Here is a 19,362-nt window from a genome sequence, read left to right as displayed (position 1 = left end):
AAAATTCTGTTTGCCTCCAGCCGCCTGCCTCCTGAGAGCCTTTCCGATGCCTTGCCGAGGTAGGTACCGATCGGAATTCCATTTCGGTTCTTCTTCTGGTCTTTTTTCGGCAACCGTTAGAAACCTACACGTTTTCCAAAGGAAAAATGGGAAACGCGACGCAAAAAGCGGTGCACATTTCTCAAAAAAAAAAAGCATCCTGCATGCGAACAAGTACACGTATCGATACTGAAGGCAATCGGAAGCAAACACAGCCAGGCTGGCAGACAGTCAAAGTGTGATGCGAGCGATCCGAGCCCAGGAAAGAGGGAACAGATATACATATTCGTCGTAGCAACGTGAAAAATTCAGATTTTACCCGGCTACCAATTATTCACCTACACCTTCTCCCTCCCCTTGGTAGCGGGTAGTCATCAGTGGAGTACATCTTTTGCTTTTGTTCGGAGGTTTATTTTTTTTCTGAGGAACAAGGACTCGCTGCCGCGGTGTGTGCAACCTGAGGGAAGTGTGCGGAGCTCATACAACTCATGCATTTCTCATGACGATCCAATTTTTCTAAATTTCACATTTTTCTAAATTTGCTTCCCCCTCGCCCTTGGTGCGACTTGCTGGCTGGTTGCTGTGTGATTCTCACATTCTGGTCCGCCCGATGTGTGTGAGTGGAGTAGAGCGATTTGAGTTAGATTCGGACAAGTGGATTTCTATTTGTTGTATTGCATGCGAAATGTTGTAGAGAAGCAATGGAACATAAAATTTTATAGTTTGCAGTGAATATTTTATACTCGAGTGCGGAAGGATTCACTCACTAAGTGGGCTAACCGGTTGGCATGAGGGGAGTTAGTTGGTGAATGATTCTTTAATATCGCGGGTCATTTGTTAGAATAGGAGTTGTTCTAAGGTAATAGTCCACATATTGGAAATTCCATCGTTGAACAATTTGCATTGTAAACATTCACCTAATACAACTACTGAACTACAAGCAAGACGCATCACCCACCCAGAGCAATCCGTCATAATCAACCGTTCCGTCACTCAAAGAAGAATATGCACTGCGCCTTGACTTCTGAACAATGCCACACTAGACGCTACTATTACTTTTATCCATCTCTTGTAACTAGTTGTAGTTGTCGTCGTTCAACGGCCACTGCCACATGGATCATCATGGTGATCATGACTGGAAATGTCACCCCACTGCAACTGGGTGGTGAGCTGTTATATGATTTATGTTGCGGTACTGAATATTAATATTAATTTCGTTTCATTGAAAACACAAGAGAAAAATATGCAACTTGAAGTGATGCGCGCATTAAGATGCAATTTTACGACACTGTACAGCATAAACAAGCTGTGGCTTTGTGTCTCGGAGGGAATATTTCACGTCGGTTGTTTCCATTGAGTTGCTAGATTTACATCTCCTCCCCCCCACCCCCGCTCTGTTAGTAGCTCTTCAAAAACACGATATTTGATTTGTTCTAGCTTACCGATTCCGAAGTGGAGATACCCCACTGACCATTGTTCTACCACTCGCTCGAAGTTCAATTACACAGTCCACTTACCTGTAATAATAGAAAGAGAGCAAAAATACAAATTATTCAGTATTATTTATAGCAGCGGGCAAAAGTCATACATTTCAGCATCATTAAATTGCAAACAGGGCGAGTCGGAGCAAAACAAAAAACTAATCAACATCCTCCCGCCCAAAGCCCAGTTGCGGCTGCTGCTGCTGCTGCTGCAAGAGGGCTCTGACATAGTGTGCACAGGAGGTCATCTCGACAATGGATAAAACAAAAAACCCGAGCCAAGCAAATTGTTGCAGCAATGCACACCTTTCCGCCTGTCACAATGTTAGTGTAAATAATAACAAACACACAATCGGCTGGTCGGTCGTAGTAACGAGCGTAGTAGTAGTGTCGATGGTGGAGTTTAGTAGTAAGCCGCCGTCTAGTAGACTAGGTCAGCCACGTGGTTCAAGCCCAACGATCGACGGCGAAAAAAAAACGGCGATACACGTTGCGAGCGACAGTCAGTCGGTGAGTCTCTCTCGTTAAATGAGCAAAAGCACATGTGTTATTATTATTAATAATAAAGTATTAATTTTGTTTTGCAGCCTGCCTGGCTGGTTGTCGACGCTGTTGCGATGTTGTAGAAGCTAAAAAAAAAAAAAGATGCCGGCCATTTGTGAATATAATGCACTTATTGTGTTTCCTGTGAGCGCGGGGAAGGTAGGTAGGTAGATAGATACGCGTTTGTGTTTGAGGCAGCAGAGTGCTGTCACTTGGTCGGTTTATGTAACAGTAATCATTTGTAGTCAGCGGTAATTTTCCCTCCATGACTATGTTTATAAACGCAGATTGTAAATATGAAAAACGGACAAGTTTGGGTCTGCTGGAACTGGTGCTTTGTGCTGTTGCAAGACACAGTACTTTATGGTAAAACAAAAACTTACAATGTTATGAAGAATTAACACCCAAAACAAGCTAAGTAGATGAACTCATATCAAATTTCCAGACTAATTTAGACCAGCCGCTGTTTGGTTGTACTTAACAACTACGTAGGTACGCATGCGAAAATTCAAAACGGGCTCTCAAGCCAGATGGATGCAATGAACAAAATATTGTATATGGGTCATTCCAGCTCAAGTGGGTACAGAATTTTAAAAAGTTGTGGTCGATGTCACCGATTTGAGCCAAAATTGGCCAAAACGCTTATTTTGGCAATCTGAACAAACGCCTTTTTTGATTTTGCTCTAAAGTGTCCAGATCCTTCTGGCCTACAACCCTGGATTTTCGAAATTTTTAAAAAATTCAACCTTCAGAAGAGTTTACTCCACAACCAAATAACCTATTTGTGATCTTAGAACGTAAATTTAAAGTTTTTTCAATGTTAATTCTTATAGGTGTACCCACATTTTGTTTTTGTTATAGTAACTACAGTAAACAGGCTGATTACCGGCAGGTATCTAAATTGTCAAAAAATGGCATATTTTCACCATGCGCGGGATTTTTTATGTCTTAATATTTTGGACACAATTTTCACCACACTTTGAAAAACTCTTCTACTTGATGTGTTTCCAAGGGCAAATGATTTGGTCAAATAGTTTTTGAGATATGACTAGATGAGTGACACACTCAAATCGTTGTGCTTTAGAAGTGCGATGAAATCAGATTGATTAGCAGGTATATAAAATTTCAGTTGTGGATGACAGCTGCTACTTGAATAATACCCCTATTTGAGTAATTTATTTATTTTTTTAGATACAATCTCACGAGCAAGAATGCTTTTTTTATTATAGTTATAAATAAAAATAAACGTTGACCCTTTATTTTTCATTTGTTCAAAACTTACTTTCCTTTCATGAACGTAACTGTCATGTTCTTATTGCACGCATTTTTTTTTTTTTTTAGGCAGGGAAAGGTTCTTCTGATGGTTCGAGACCCGTCCCCCTCTGTAATGGGGGCTCCCATACAAATGAAATAAAAATTTCTGCATAAATCGAGAACTAATCAAGCAAATCGAACCAGATTTGGCATGTGGAGGTCATAGGGGGTAGCCCCTTAGATAATAGGGGAAGGGAGGGCTACGTACAATTTAGCATGCTTTTTTTTAAATTGGCGCATAAACTCAAGCTAATATTGAATCCCGAGCAATGCCCGGCAGACTCAACTAGTAACTATAATAAAAAAAAGCATTCCTGCTCGTGAGATTGCATCTAAAAAAAAATATTTACTCAAATAAGGGTATTATTCAAGTAGCAACTGGCATCCACAACTGAAATTTTATATACCTGCTAATATATCTGATTTCATCGTACTTCTAAAGTACAACGTTTTGGGTGTGTCCCATAGGAACGTATTTTTCACTTTTAGGACCAACATTAAATTATGGATATAAGGAGTGCAGTTTCGAACCCCTTTGGATACGGTTGTGTTTAAGTTTGTTCTATGTTGCGTGAGTGCGTTCGTTTTCATAGTTTTCGACTACATTTGCCGGATAAGCGCTGGCACTCTGCGTCGCGGACGGTTATGCGTGTGTGATTGGTGGTTTTCTCGCTTTCCGGGAAGTTTTAGAATCGAGAAAGAAAACGTGATTCATCATGTTTTCAAGCATCAGAAGAGATGTCGCTATCTGCGTTGTTTGTTTTTTTCTCCCGGACCATAAAGTGTACTAAAAGTGCTTCTGAACGTGTTTCGCAGTTGGGTGTGGTGAAATTTGTGAATTCGCAGTTTATATTCAATGAAAATTCTGTATCACAAAATTTCTCACCGAGTTCCATTTTTTGCCGTTCGACGACGATGGGTTTGCGAGAGAAAAATAAGCATCGGGAATGTGCTCCCGGATGTATTGATTTGGTGAGTACATTCCAGTTGAAGATTGTTCTTATTAATTCCTCGGTAGCATTTTCGAGGAGACGGCCGGAAAGCTTTGATATTTGGGTATTGTTGCTTTTACGGGCAGACGCGAGGGCCAGTAAGGACTGCCAGCAGATGAATCAAGAGGTATTCGAAACAAAATTGGTAAGAAATGCCCATTGAAATCGATTTCATACAGTTGAAAAAATTTCAAATTTATATACGTGCCAGATTTGGAAATAATAAAAAGGTAGACTGAACATGCCGGGCTTGTTGTAAGTAAAAGTGACCTCGGAGTGGTCGTGAATTACCAGGTATTTTGAAATGGGTCACTGGAGCTGCAATAGAGCTAACACCTTCTGACTCCCGGACTAAACCTGCTTTAATTTAATTCCATAATAACACTGCCGGACAGTGGGGATTAGATTGAACACACACACCATTAAATTATGAAGAGAAGTAAATAAATGAGTTATTTATGATTTCATATAATAAGAATCCTGCCCAGAACATGTGAAAAATAACATAAAATTATAATTGTTCCATGGCGTGAAAGAATTCGAGAAAGAATAAAAAATATTATATAGCATTTTTTTTTTTATTATTATAGTCACTTTAACACTTTTGGGCAGTGATGCAAAATATCATGACACTCATGTGACACTCGTCTTCGCATCAACCGACTATCGCTGACAGATCGTTTTGTCACGCATTGAGAGTTAGAGCCATGGCAAACAACAATCACCAGTAATGGTCGCTGCTCACAAGCAAAACGTTACACTCGCTGCTGATGATGAAAAACACAACGAAAACAGTGAAGACTTCTGCAGTACGATCATGAGAAAAAGCGAAACGACAGAAGAAAATGAAAACAATGCCTACGCATTCCAAGTTCATCTCGGCAGGCGCGACTGTGTGAGTTACAAACAAAGCAGGCAACATGAAACGGAAGCTGTTGGGCTCACTCACAGACACACTCACATAAGCAAGCAAAGCAGCAACTGCTTCAAAACGAGCACAGATTAGTGTCGTGATGGATCACAACAGAAGACGACATTCACCAGTTGCTTTTTACTTCTTTCGTCAACTTGATGGATGGTCATGGAGAGAGCTTCGACGAGCACATTGATAGGAATGTACAAAGTGTTACTATCATCAGCTGTTTGGCGATCGTGATTGTGATAGGTCGCAACTCTGCTCTTGGGTCATTCGTGACTTGTCCGGAGGTAGGATTTGAACTCATGACTTTGGCGTGAGAGTTATGGATGTTAACCACTAGGTCGGTGTCAACCCCTTTAATAGGATTGATTTCCTATCAGAAAAGCTTAAAACTCCAACTCAACTAGTCAAATGTCCAACTGTTGCAATGGTGATCAAAATTATCACCAATTGCCTGCAAAAAGCGCTTTCCCTATCACAGATTTCGAAATCGAATTCCATCCGGTCTCCCGAACGGTGCTTATTCAATCACCGTGTTTGGTGGTGTCTGGTCGGTCGTCATCAGCAGCATCAGCATTGTTCTCCAGTGCACAACGAAAGGCTACCCGCAAGCAGCGAGCTCCATTCACCGAAGAAGCAGGAAGAAGCCGCACCGCTACTGATCGGATTCAGTTGCTCGTCGTGAGCCGCAGTGGGCCATCATTGCCAAGCGCGTCACCCTCGTTCCAAATAACAAACAGCTCGCCAGCCTCATCTGTGCTGAATTCTAATAGCTCAGCAGTACTCAACCATCACGACAAAACGGTTCTTTTCAGGAACGTTCGCTCGCCTTGCTGCCAGCCACATCACCCCCAAAGCTCTTTGTAAATTACCCAGCAACCAAACGTTTATGGTCAAATGCGTCAAGTATTGAAGTGGTACATACAAATTCTCGCAATGACCGAATACTACATGACCTTGTCAATTAAGCAGAAACTCTTCGTAAGGTTTTCTCCAGGACGCTAGAAAAAGCTAAAAAATCTCGAATTTATATGATTGATCGCAAATATCTCGCGATTGGAAAAATGTTAGCGAGAAATTCCTCCAATCAATTTTCACTTTATTTAATTATCTATTGAATAAACCAAAAGTTCTGTGCGTTGTGTGCACGAAAATGCGTAATTTTGACATCAGAAAACGAGGCATTTCCGAGATGGGGAAAAGTGGTTTCCCTAACACAGTCACCGAATATTGATTCTAAGCCCTGAGCATGACAGACCGTACCAATCGTTATGCCTTTTGTTGCAAATTTTAAGCCCCTCTTATTAAGAGAATTTTGCAAAAAAAAAACTTGCTGAATTCTCTTAATAGAAGAGGCTTAAAATTTGCATCATAAAGCATAAACGTAGAAACCGTCCCCACCGATCCAACAATCGTGAAATCCGCTTTCGCGTAGCTCGAGCCATCATCGACAGTCGCCTACTGTACGGTGTAGAGATTACATGCCTTGCCTCCGAGAAAGCCGTCCAGATTCTGGAACTCGACGAGGCGAACCGACTGCTCCGCACGGCCACCGAGGTAGATCTTCCTCCAGCGGCCAGGGTCCACTGGCACGGAGACAAAAGTTGGCAATCGCACAAGAACAAAATTGACAGCCGAATCAAGGACCGCTTTAGGGCAGGAGACAACTCGCTGGCCTTACGCCGGACAGTTGTCGAAACTCTCGGGGCGCATTACCAAGGTCATGAAGTTAGGTACACCGACGGCTCTCTCTCTAGGAGCGTCTGCTTGTGAGCAGATCGCTTCCGACCCAATGGTCGGTGTTCTCAGCTGAGGCAGCGGCCATTCTCCACGCGGTTAAGTTACCGGCCAACCGGCCGATATTAGTCGTAAGTGACTCACACAGCGTGATATCGGCCCTAACAACAGAAACACCGAAGCATCCGTGGATCCAAGGGACTGTATTCATGTGGGTACCCGGTCACTGCGGGATCCAAGGGAACGTAACAGCTGACCACCTCTCCGGCTCAGACCACACTGGATCCAGCTCCACCGGCAATGTACCGCTCCAAGATGTCAAAAAGTAGATCAAGCGGACGGTTTGGAGAGCCTGGGACACCGCGTGGAGGAACAACAGAACAAACCACGTTCGAGAACAACGGGGGATGTCAAGGCTGCGCACCGGCCACAGCAGAGTCTCCCACAACTTCGGAGGAACACCGTTCAGGAGGACTTGCGAAACCTGCGGAGTGCCAGCCACCGTGGAGCACATCCTCGTGAACTGCGTGGAGCTGGAGGACCTTGGAGTCAATCAGCATTCGGAACCTGTTGTGTGACGAGTCCCCGGCAGCAGCCGCCCTCATCACCTTCCTAAAGGAGGCGAACCTTTGCCACAATATCTGAGTGTTCCTTGTTTGTATTTCCAGTTTGTTGGCAGTTTTCTACACCTTTTCATTGTAGCAAGATTCATTTACCACAGCCAAGATTGGGAATCTCCTTCTGAGAACCCAATTTTTTTTTCTCTTTATTTTTTTTTACTATCTTAAGAGATGAACTAGCCATATGGCTAAAAATCTCTATAATAAAGACCAACAAAAAAAAAGTAGGTACATCCGGTAGGCTCAGACTCTGTGATTGATGTGTTTTTCCTAACATATATTTAATTTTCGCACCGCTATCATCTCCAAGAGTATCGAGAATAAAATTCCACAGCATTGTTCTAAACTGACTTCCAAGCTTCCAACCCATCGGTTCTTTTCAGGACCACAAATGTCTGATTAAAGAGTTAACTAAAGAGTAAGAGCTTGTATTCAAGATACATCTCCCAGGATTGGCTTTCACTACATAGACAGACATCGATAGTGCACCTCACAAACAGAACTCTCAAATATTTAGCTTCCGAATTTCAACCCACCGAACTTTATCACTGATAACGAGTTAAGAAGTCAATTTAATATAAATTATGTTTTTCACTGACTTCGAGATGTTTTTAAAAAGCACAACTGCTCTCGTCTACGACTAAAACTGGAATAATTCATTGCATCAATTTGAATTTTATTTCGAAACACAAAAGAGCTTATATTCCTGAAAAATGCTTACATCTAATTATTATCCTGTGTACTGTCTACTCCTGCTACCATGCGGTATCGGGTTGCTTCGATGTTGCCGTTGCCATGCGGTGATCGTCGGCGTCACTGTAGCTGTTGAATTTGTCATCGTAGGTATTCTGGTGCTGAATTGGCGTTCCTGGTGATAAGCTGGTGCATGCTATCGTGGTCATCAGGCGGCTGATGGGCTTAAGCATGTTACTGGTGATGTTGCTGTTGTTGTTGTCGACGTCCCCATTCGTACTACACTGTGACTTTGAATTTGCCTGGAGATGTTGGCCGCGAAATTGCACTCAATGATAAGGCCACTTGTTGTTAGTTTCGTTGAATTGTGTCTACCCGATGGGTGATGTCTTCTGATGTTGGAATTGTTGCTGAGAGGTGGTCCATAACTTATATACTATACTTTTGCTGTGACATCAAAACAACCTTTCGTAATCCTACGTCAAATCTACGGTCGTGTCTTGGTTACAACCTCTTACTTTTTTGACGTAGGACCACGTCTGTGATTTCTATAAGGGGGTATACTTTGTGAAAACTGAAAATGGAACGTATAACAAAATTACGAAAGATTTTGAACGTTAATAACTCAGCTGCCCCTGAATCAATTTCAATAATTTTATCACCAATCGATCAGAAATATTTCTAGGCATCTGCTTAAGCGAAGACTTTATCATTTTTCAAAATGTCACTATTGAAAATTGCACGAATATGCAACTGTTGCTATGATAATTAAAATTATCACCGATTGCCTGCGAAAAGCGATTTCCCTAACACAGATTTCAAAGTTGAGTTCCATCCGGTCTCACCAAATGTTGTTTATTCAAACACCGCGTGGTGAGTGGTGGTGTTCTCCAGTACACAACGAAAGGCTCCCGCAAGCAGCTAGCTATCAAGGCTGGACTCAACCGCTGAACGGATTCAGTATCACCGTGTATGGTGGTGTCCGGTTCTCCAGTACACAACGAAAGCTGCAGCCCACATGAGCATTCATAGAAGAAGGAAGAAGCCGCACCGTTATTGATCGGAATCAGTAGCTCTTCGTGAGTCGCTGTGGGCCATCTATGCCAAGCGCGTCACCCTCATTCCAAACAACATACAGCTCACCAGCCTCATCTGTGTTTAACACCCTAATAGCTCAGCATTACTCAACCATCACGACAAAACGGTCCTTTTCAGGACCTCCATAAATTTGTATGAGTATTTTTTGGACATTTGTCAAGGTCATCAATTGGATGTCAGTTCCCATATTATGATAGAGCTGGAATTAGGGCGCAACAGTTTTTGTAGACAATGACATCTTTCGACGATGTCTTGAAAGTCAAGGCTCGCACATGCAAATCAACATCACCATCAGGTAGGATAAGACTTCCCCTACCCGACGGTAATATTGGTTTGCGTGAGCGTGCCTTGAATTACTAAAAATCATCAAGAGAAGTCATTGTTTACAAAAGCTGTTCTGCCTGATTCCAGCTTCATTTAGATATCTGGCAACATTGGGGTGCAATTTCAAAAACCAAAGTCCTTCGCAGAATGAAAGTGGTCTGATTTTGATCCAGAGATGATGGATTTTAATTCTTTTATTTTTTTTTTCTACGAATCTGTTAAAATTAATTTTCATTTTTCAAAATGTCACTCTTGAAAATTGCACGAATATGCAACTATTGCTATGATAATTAAAATTATCACCGATTGCCTGCAAAAAACGCTTTCCCTAACACAGATTTCAAAGTTGAATTCCATCCGGTATCACCAATCGGTGTTTATTTAATCACCGCGTGGTGAGTGGTGGTGTTCTCCAGTAGTCAACAAAAGACTGGCTGCAAGCAGCGAGCTGCAGCCCACATGAGCATCCATAGAAGGAGGAAGAAGTCGCACCGCTATTGATTGGAATCAGTAGCTCTTCGTGAGTCGCTGTGGGTCATCTATGCCAAGCGCGTCATACTAAAGAGTATGAACAGAGAGAACCCCGCTCAAATTCCTATACCTACACAAAACACAAGCTCCTGCTGCAGTTAACAAATAGCATTTATTATATAAGACCACGTAGTCCTACGTCACCATTGCGTACAACCCCATAGGGCTGTCCCTTGTAGTTTTTGTAATAGAGTTTCTCCATATAGGGTAAAGGGTGATACGGTCAAAATTTGGTCAATATCAACTTGACGTATTTCTTTCAATTTTGCATTTAAAAAACCTGAACACCCCTCATTTTGAAGGTGTGTGTGTGTAGAATGTTGCTCCTATTTTGATTTTGGAATTCACTCTTCAGTTGTCAAAATGCCGTCCAAGCAAGAAGAGCAGCGTATCAAAATTTTGCTCGCGCATCGCGAAAATCCGAGCTACTCGCACGCAAAGTTGGCAAAATCGCTAAAAGTTGCCAAATCAACCTTTACAAATGTAATTAAAGTGTTTGGGGAACGTTTGTCGACAGCCAGGAAGTCTGGATCGGGGGGAAATCGAAAACCGGAAGCCGCTGAGACGACAAAGAGAGTTGCCGGTAGTTTCAAGCGAAACCCTAACCTCTCTCTCCGAGATGCCGCAAATAAGCAGGGTGTATCGTCTACAACCGTGCATCGAGCCAAAAAACGAGCCGGACTATCGACTTACAAGAAGGTAGTGACTCCAAATCGCGATGATAAACAAAATACGACGGCCAAAGCGCGATCCCGGAGGCTGTACACGACGATGCTGACGAAGTTTGACTGCGTGGTAATGGACGACGAAACCTACGTCAAAGCCGACTACAAGCAGCTTCCGGGACAGGAGTTTTATACGGCAAAAGGAAGGGGAAAGGTAGCAGATGTTTTCAAGCACATGAAACTGTCAAAGTTCGCAAAGAAATATCTGGTTTGGCAAGCCATCTGTACCTGTGGCTTGAAAAGCAGCATTTTCATAGCTTCCGGGACTGTCAACCAAGAAATTTACGTGAAAGAGTGTTTGAATAAACGTCTGCTGCCTTTCCTGAAGAAACACGGTTGTTCCGTACTGTTTTGGCCGGATTTGGCATCTTGCCATTACGGTAAAAAGGCCATGGAGTGGTTCGCCGCCCACAACGTGCAGGTGGTTCCCAAGGACAAGAACCCTCCCAACACGCCAGAGCTCCGCCCAATTGAGAAATACTGGGCTATTGTCAAGCGGAACCTAAAGAAGACCAAAAAAACTGCTAAGGGCGAGCAGCAGTTCAAGGCAAACTGGCTTTCTGCGGCGAAGAAGGTGGACAAGGTGGCTGTACAAAATCTGATGGCAGGGGTCAAGCGTAAGGCCCGGCAATTCGGATTTGGAAAAGCGGAAGCCTAACTGAATATTTTTCCTGAATTTTATACTAATTGAACTTGAAAAAGAAATTTAATTTGATTTTTTAAATAAACGATTTCACCGATTTACACGCGTTTTCCCTTGACCAAACTTTGACCGTATCACCCTTTATCTATCAGAAAAGATTAATAATATTAATGATTTCACCGTGTACAAATTAATAATAGGTTTATTCCGATACGTTTATTTACTACAACATAAATTCCATAAGAGCGCATTGTATGAATATTTACGTTCATTGTTCTCAAAACAAAAGAAACACTCCTAGCGAATCCCCTTTTTCTACGTTTATCCGTAGGACGAAGAAAATCTAATGGCGTTTCAATGCATTAGGACGGAATTGAAACTCGTAGAACGAATGTAGAATCAATAAGCAGTAATAGATTTTAAAGAATATCTCAATAAGAGAGGGTCTAGTATAAGAGAGGAGCGGACTGGCTGGTTTTGAGCCAAACGAACTGTCAAAGCCTGAGCCAATCAAGCGCCTATCTTGATTGCATTGGCAGTGTTGCTAGAAATCGCCTAGGCATAGGTTGCCAAGGTAGTTTGTTTTGAATCCGCTCCTCTCCTATCCTAGACCCTCTCTAATCTCAACCATTTGTGACTCTTTATCAAATCCAACGGTACGTATGGAAAGGTGAACAAATTTAGAGGCCATCTTTGACAGTAATATTCAATTTTTTGTTTAAACCCGTTCAAAAAAGAGAGGTTAAGCGGGGGTTGTGTTAAGTAGGACGGAAATTAGATCAAAAACCCTACAAACCGTGTTTGACATATTGAGTTATAGAATCAAAATAACACTACATAGAACATCGACCAAAGTAGCTATAGATTTGGGGAAATAACGATTTAAGGATAGTACGATGCATGGAAAAATGAAGGGACCACCGAATCCATCGAGTTATAGAATATCAAGATGTGGAGAGTTGACTGTAGTTGCACTGAAACTGGTTCAGCCCTGTGGTAAAGTGGGTGGCGAGAATAAACAAGCGGAAGTAGAAGACGATGGCTTTTCACAAGGATAATTTGTCCGAAGCTGTCGGGGTTGAAAGTTGCCTCCGAACCTGCATGCGTACAGCAGATCAAACCCTTACAAGTAACATTTTAAGTTTTATGAAATACTACAAAGTAACTGTAAAACAACATTCATAAAACTCTGGTCAAAGCTATTTAGTCATTAATGCATCCACCAAAACCTCATTAGAACTAGAATATGGCTTGTTGGCCCACCCTGGAGGAGGTTCTTAAGGGTGTATTCTCAAAGCTCTTTTAGATTGATTTTCTTAAAAAAATAAGTCCACCCTCGTAAAATGTCGATTTGACTAATTATTTTATATTGAAAAAAAAAAATATTCTTCAGATCGAGTTAAAAGATTTTTTTTTATGATTTTTGCATTTACATCTTTGCTCATTGCAAAATTCACCATACATCTAAGGAACTATAGATTTAAAATCAAAATTTGTAAAAAACACAAGCAAACTAATTGTAACATAGCGGTGGCATAAAAGTTTTTGTTAAAAAGTTGTTTTGCTCGCAAGAAATCCTTAACAAATTCACAAGGTTTTAAAATGGCATTTATGAAGAAAACTTGCAGGCTGAATTGTATTTATTTAAAGCCATTTTGCTTGATCCTAACCCGTTCAGATTTATGGCAGCATTTATGGAGGCAAAGTTGCCTTCAAAACGTCAAAGTTTGTTTATCTTTCGATATTTAGTTGCGCTGTGGGATCCACTGTTCTTCCAGGCGGTTTTCTCCCGATGGATTGGAAGCAGTTACTCAGATAGTTTGCGATACTGTTTTACAACATTTTGGATTTTGAACAGCTGGAAGCACAATCGTTCCCGAAAAAGATCCGCGTCTTCCGGATGGTAACCGAAGTGCACCATCCAACAATGCAGGGATGTACGCTTGAAAGAAATTTTCGAAGAGTTGATTATTTTGCCGAATAAAATCGCTGCTATGGATCGGAAACCAGCTAGCCTCCGCTAACTAACAGTTTCAGTGGTTTGCTGTCGGTTGTAATTTCGATTGTCATCTATTTGCAAGATCTGAAGAAGGCTGGTATGTTTTTCAACTTTCGACAACGTTTTATGAATTCGAGGGCCTCGCTCCCTTTACTTTTCTCCGCCAGATGGTCAGTCATTGATGGTGGGCTGGTTCTTCCAAAGAAGTAAATTTAGCTGAAATCGACTTGAATTTTTCATGCTACTTCGTCTATCCCTCGAGATTTCCATGTCATAAATTTGGCTTTTTTTTAACTATGAGGAACCATCTTTTAAGCTCATTTTGTAAACAGAGTAAATGGGAAGTGTACAGAGGTGCCAGATTTACAGACATGTCTGTTAAATTACAGACTTTTATTTTTTTCACAGACATTTACAGACTTTTGTAATCAAGGGAAAATTTTAAAATTTAATGTGTTACACTGTTTTACATTCTTAATCAAATTACACGTGCGATGCATTTTGCAACACGCATTAGAAATTCGCGCGTTTTCAAATCCACCACACGAACGAGCTGTCACTGTTATAGACGCTCATAGGTATAGACCTGCCATTTTGCATCCAAAACAAACATTGTCCATATGATTTGACGGTTTGTTTGGATACGTCAACTCACGTTGGCCGGTCTATAACTTGACTGTCTATAGACACTGTCACTGAAAAAGTGAATTCGGATTCATCTGTCATATCTCTTATATCGGGTCACAACTCTATAAGTATCATGACAGGTAACGATGACACCCGTTTGTTTATAAGAAAGAAACGTCGTGAAATCTCAACCAACAATTCAAAAAGACGGATCAGCTTTTGTAATCAAATCTTGTTATGATCTTTTCTCGCAAATCGAAGCTTGCCTTGCCAAATCATCAACACCGTCGGCTAGGGAAAATCCTTTCCTATTCGATGGTGGAATTGATTTGCGTTGGCGTGCTTCAGTTTGCAAGATAAGTTCATTGCATGTTTGCTGATCCACCCTTTAGTATTGTTGGTTGATAAATCTGTTCGAAAATCGTATGATCAATAATCATTAATGGTGATTCCTTGAAGAGTCCACAAATTGCCTGATGATGGCTGAAATGCCCTATCAGTTCAAATGTTCTAGAGAACAAATTTCGGACACAGCTGTGACATCACTCATGAAATTGGAACTCCCTGTCTGCTGCATCAAATGTGAAGTTCCAGTTTCATTGTTGTATGTTTTGTGGCAGCTGTGCTCTTGAAATTTTGAGGTGATAGTATAGCGCATTACACACATTATAGGAAGTACGAAAACGCATATGTCACGAATAGAAATTCTCCGATATCTCCAAGGTCATTACTAATTTCCATCGCTATCTCAACAGACTTCCCCAATCTCAGGCATCCGGTGAAGATCAGCATCGATGGCACCTATCGTTTGGTCTTGGGTTTGGTCACGTTTGGCCGTCAATTATGTGGCCAAATCTCCAGGCAAATAGCGTTGCTTCCAGAGTTTGAACATGCAATAATCACAAAAGCAGGTGCTGTAATTATTTGGCAAAATGTAATGAATATGTTGCGTTTCAGCAACCCTGATCCTGATTCATCAACACTTTTGAGCACGAAGTTTAGAATCGTGTTAATAAGCTTATTAATTGCTCGATTTCTCTATATTTAGGTGGTTAAAAGTTGAATCTCTCACTAAGGTGTGCTCGTTCCCCCGTTGCTGGCGTGCGAAAGAACCAGTACTAAGAAACTAACGGATTTCCACACTACATGGCACATAAAATCGACTCAAATTTAAGATTAAACTACTCAATCTCTAGAAAACGTGTCTCATAAATCTTTTCGAATATGACAATAATCGACCAAAAATTTACTCATTTTAGAAGTACACACTCAAAGAATAAATCACATATCCAATGGAAAATATTCATTAGAATTTCACCATAATTGGGAATTGCACCACAAAATCACATGAACCATATGTGTCAAAAGAAATTTAAGTGACTTATCATATAGAACTCATGCGATCACATGAATTTTATGTGAAATTCAGATAGATTTAATTGGTTTTGTTAATGGAAAAAGTATGATATGCATTCCCAATAGAAACTACATGAAAACTATTTTCCGTGTACAAATTTCATATGTACATTAGACTGATGTAAAATTTGAAATTTTCGCTCCACAGTGCTCAAACGGTTCCAAATTGGGCCCTGATTATCTTCCCAAAATTAGAACTTCTTTAGCCTGACTTGGCACAAACCATTAGAAGTTTATATGGGAATTACTATGTGGAAACCATAATTTCGGTACATATCAATCTCATAATTCACCAGTTCACTCTACTTTAAAAAAATGATAGCTGAGCTTGTTGAAGACTACTTTTCGATCAAATGCATGGAACAAAAATTATCAATGATTCAAGTCACCAATGTCTTATGATTATGCTGAATCAACTGTTCAGCAGGCAACATTGCTGTTTATAGCGCGTAGAATAGAGTACAAAAATCATGGCTACTATGTCACACTGCAGAACTAATCTCAACTTTGAGTTGACCTCATTTGTCGTGTAGTCATAATTTATCTTTTTATTAATTGCTTTTAACGTAAACGGCGTAAATGGATGCATTTCCAATCCCAATTAGGTCAAAAGCAGGTCATTTTGGCTCGAACATGACTTTTACAGACATTTAAATTTTCGCATCTATTTCATGGACAACCCACCCCTCTTCATCGCACGCAAAACTTCTGCTAATTTTATGCAGCCCAATTACAGACATTTCTGAAATTCACAGACATTTTTCACAGACTTCTGAAAACAAAACCTGGCTTCTCAGGGATTGTATGCTGCAATTTAAAAGCCTAAAAAGCAACAATAAATGCTTTTTGCTCTAATGCAAAACCAAATGGTCTTATGGTTGCTTTTAGAATGATAGAACACGTTTATTAAATATTTTATCAAGACATTAACAAACAATTGCTAATGCTAAACAACGTTTCTGCTTGAATTACAGAGCAGTTTTAAGGAGGGATTAAGAACTGTTTTAAATTTATTTTTAAAACAAGACCGTTTTTGACTTTCTTGCCAGACTATAAAAGGTTTTTAAAACAGCAAAAAGCTGAATTACTAAGCAGGAATGTTTTACACTTTGAAATGCTGTATTTATTCTAAATGGATTGTTCTTTGCCGTTATAAAACCATCATAGATCAGAGTGGATGCCAAAAGGTTACTGAATTGTTACTTGGGCTGAGAGACCTCGGACCAGCAAAAGCAAAGTAAGCATGCTGCATTTGGCGGTCTGGGAAGCTCTCAGTTAACAACAGAGGAAATAGTCAATGAATACCTTTTTTTTAGATCAAATGCACGCTTAAATAAGAGAACTTAAAGTTGGACGCAACCTTCCCACCCAGGTATGACACGACTTTTCTCATAATTCGCACCTCTTTCCATCTCCGGTTGCATCACGCACAGAGAAGCATCAAATTCTGGTATAACAAATTGCAGGTAATGAGCCGTTTGATTCGTTGACGACGTCGAGCATGTTGTCCAAAGAAGAAGACAAAAACAACAAACGTAACGATTCGTGAAACGAGTGCCATAGGTATATCCATAACTTCCGAAGTCGCAAGTACTTAAGACAAAGTTGTTGGCGAGCACACACACACAGAATCCATAGCGTGTCAAAAAGGCGAGTGGGGAGGGAGGGGGGTGGGGTATCCTCTCACTCTGTGCTGCGTTAAGATCGATGTTCCTCCAGAGCATGGCAGCGAGGAAGACGTTCGATGGGGGAGATAAATAAAAGGAAACACACAATATATTTAGATATATTTGTGTGTTTCATGTTTTTCGCTGTTTCATATTATTTTATCTTCCCCTTCCACCCCCATCCACGGACGCGGCCAGCCGGCTGCTGCCGTTTTTCTGGGACAAGCGGGGTGGGTAGCTTGCCTACTTGTTGTTATGTTATGCTTTTTCGAGTTTTTGTTTCGCTATGCTGCTGATGCTGAGCTGTGTCTTGTCTATGCCGAAACAAATCGAAAAAAGAAAGGGGTCGAAAGACGCGGGGCAGGAGGTGGGTGGGGGAGAGAGAGTCATTAACATCATCATAATCATTTATTGTTTTTGGGAATATGAAAATGTATATGCATATCGGTGCGTATTTTTATCTCGGTGAAAGTGCGATAAAGGGTGGCTCGGAAGGGTAGGGAAGAGGGGTGGTGCTGTTGAAAAAATGAATCTATGGAGAACAATGAATGCCAGGGCAATAGGTGCTGGCCAAGTTTGTAAAGGAATGACCGATCGGTTTCAGTATACACAACTAACACACGGCCAATTGAGAGGGAGAACAAGGGCCGTCGCCGCCGGTGTGGAAATGTTTGGGTCGACGGGATGCGGTGAGGTGACGGGGGAATTTTCCCTAGGTTCAGATCAAAGAAAAGACGTTAAGAAGAGAACGTATGTGCCGCACATATGGGTACGATCATCTGCAGATGTGAGGGAAGATAACCTAGATATGCACCCGGTTGAGGAATATGTGATCTACTGGATTGCTTCCGGAAATGACCCGATGCAGGTCACTGGGGTCTCCCGATAGACTAGTCGATAGACGGTTCAATTTCCTTTTGGGCTGGAGAATTTCTCGACTTCCCTGGGTATAGAGAAGCATTGTTCCGCACAGTATACAAATGGAAACATTATTCAAATCACCGTAAAATTACGATATAGCGAATCGACACAGCATCCGAGTAAAAGAGGCTATTACATTCAAAAGAAGTCCTGGAATAAATTTCTAAAATTGCTGTTCATACAATTCATCTACCTCGATGAGCAATTTTCAATGTGCTCAGCAAATAAATTTTATATGATCTACAATCTTTATCGCCTTCCCCCAAGTACCCAGTAACCTCTCAAAATGACTCAAGCTGACCATCGATTCGGCACTCGAGTTTACCAGAAACTCGCATTTATGTTTATCAAAAAATATATAAATTGATAAATTGATTATTATGACGCCCAAATGGAACACCAACCGCACACTCCTTGCATACGGCGACGCTTATCACAGGTGTTCAATCACCTGTATTCGATCAGTGTTATACTACTAGAGCACTAACGCGAGTGACCGACTGCGGGGCCATAAAAATTCAACACCCTCATTATTAGCTAATTTTTTGTCAATAATATAGAAATAAAAAGTACACACCCGGGACCCGGGAGATCGCATGACCCGGACGGAGGACGGGTGGTGACGCAAAGCAATGAATAAATACCGACGTGAATCTACAATTATTACTTTATCTTATCTTGAACGATTTTGGTGCGGGTTGTCGACATTTGATGGGCAGTGAAAAATTTGTTCAATAACTTTATTCCGTGACTCGCCTCTTGTCATCTCACAACTAGCCTCAACGAAGCTCCCCAGCCTTTGGGAGGCATCAGAAGCTAACTAAATGCGACTTAGCAAAATAGCTGAGAACGCAGATCGCAACGCCGGTGGGTGCGTCGAGGGGAGGAAGCAGAGCATGGTAGAGAGAGAGAGAGAGAGAGGGAAGGAAGCGGGGAAAGTGAAGAACAAATGTAACATAAATTGTCAAATTGACATTATTGATAATGGGTCCGTATTGTTGTCGTTTGAGTTTGGTGGTGGCTGCGATATCGCGACTAGGCTGGGTGAATGCTCGTTTGGTGATGACAAAATT

General features: G+C 41.2%; 1 protein-coding gene across 1 annotated transcript in view; it reads right to left on the bottom strand.

Annotated features, from left to right (window-relative positions):
• Positions 1–19,362, bottom strand: part of LOC135705059 (protein bric-a-brac 1-like) — a 491,570-nt gene that overhangs the window by 464,669 nt on the left and 7,539 nt on the right. The gene's annotated exons all lie outside the window — the stretch shown is intronic.

The sequence above is a fragment of the Ochlerotatus camptorhynchus genome, unplaced genomic scaffold (genome assembly GCF_037179485.1).
Source record: "Ochlerotatus camptorhynchus isolate MF236.1 unplaced genomic scaffold, CSIRO-AGI_Acam_v1.1 ptg000257l, whole genome shotgun sequence".
In the NCBI taxonomy this organism is placed as follows: domain Eukaryota; kingdom Metazoa; phylum Arthropoda; class Insecta; order Diptera; family Culicidae; genus Ochlerotatus; species Ochlerotatus camptorhynchus.
Note: the sequence above shows the minus strand (reverse complement) of the source record. Positions and strands in the feature narration are given on the sequence as shown.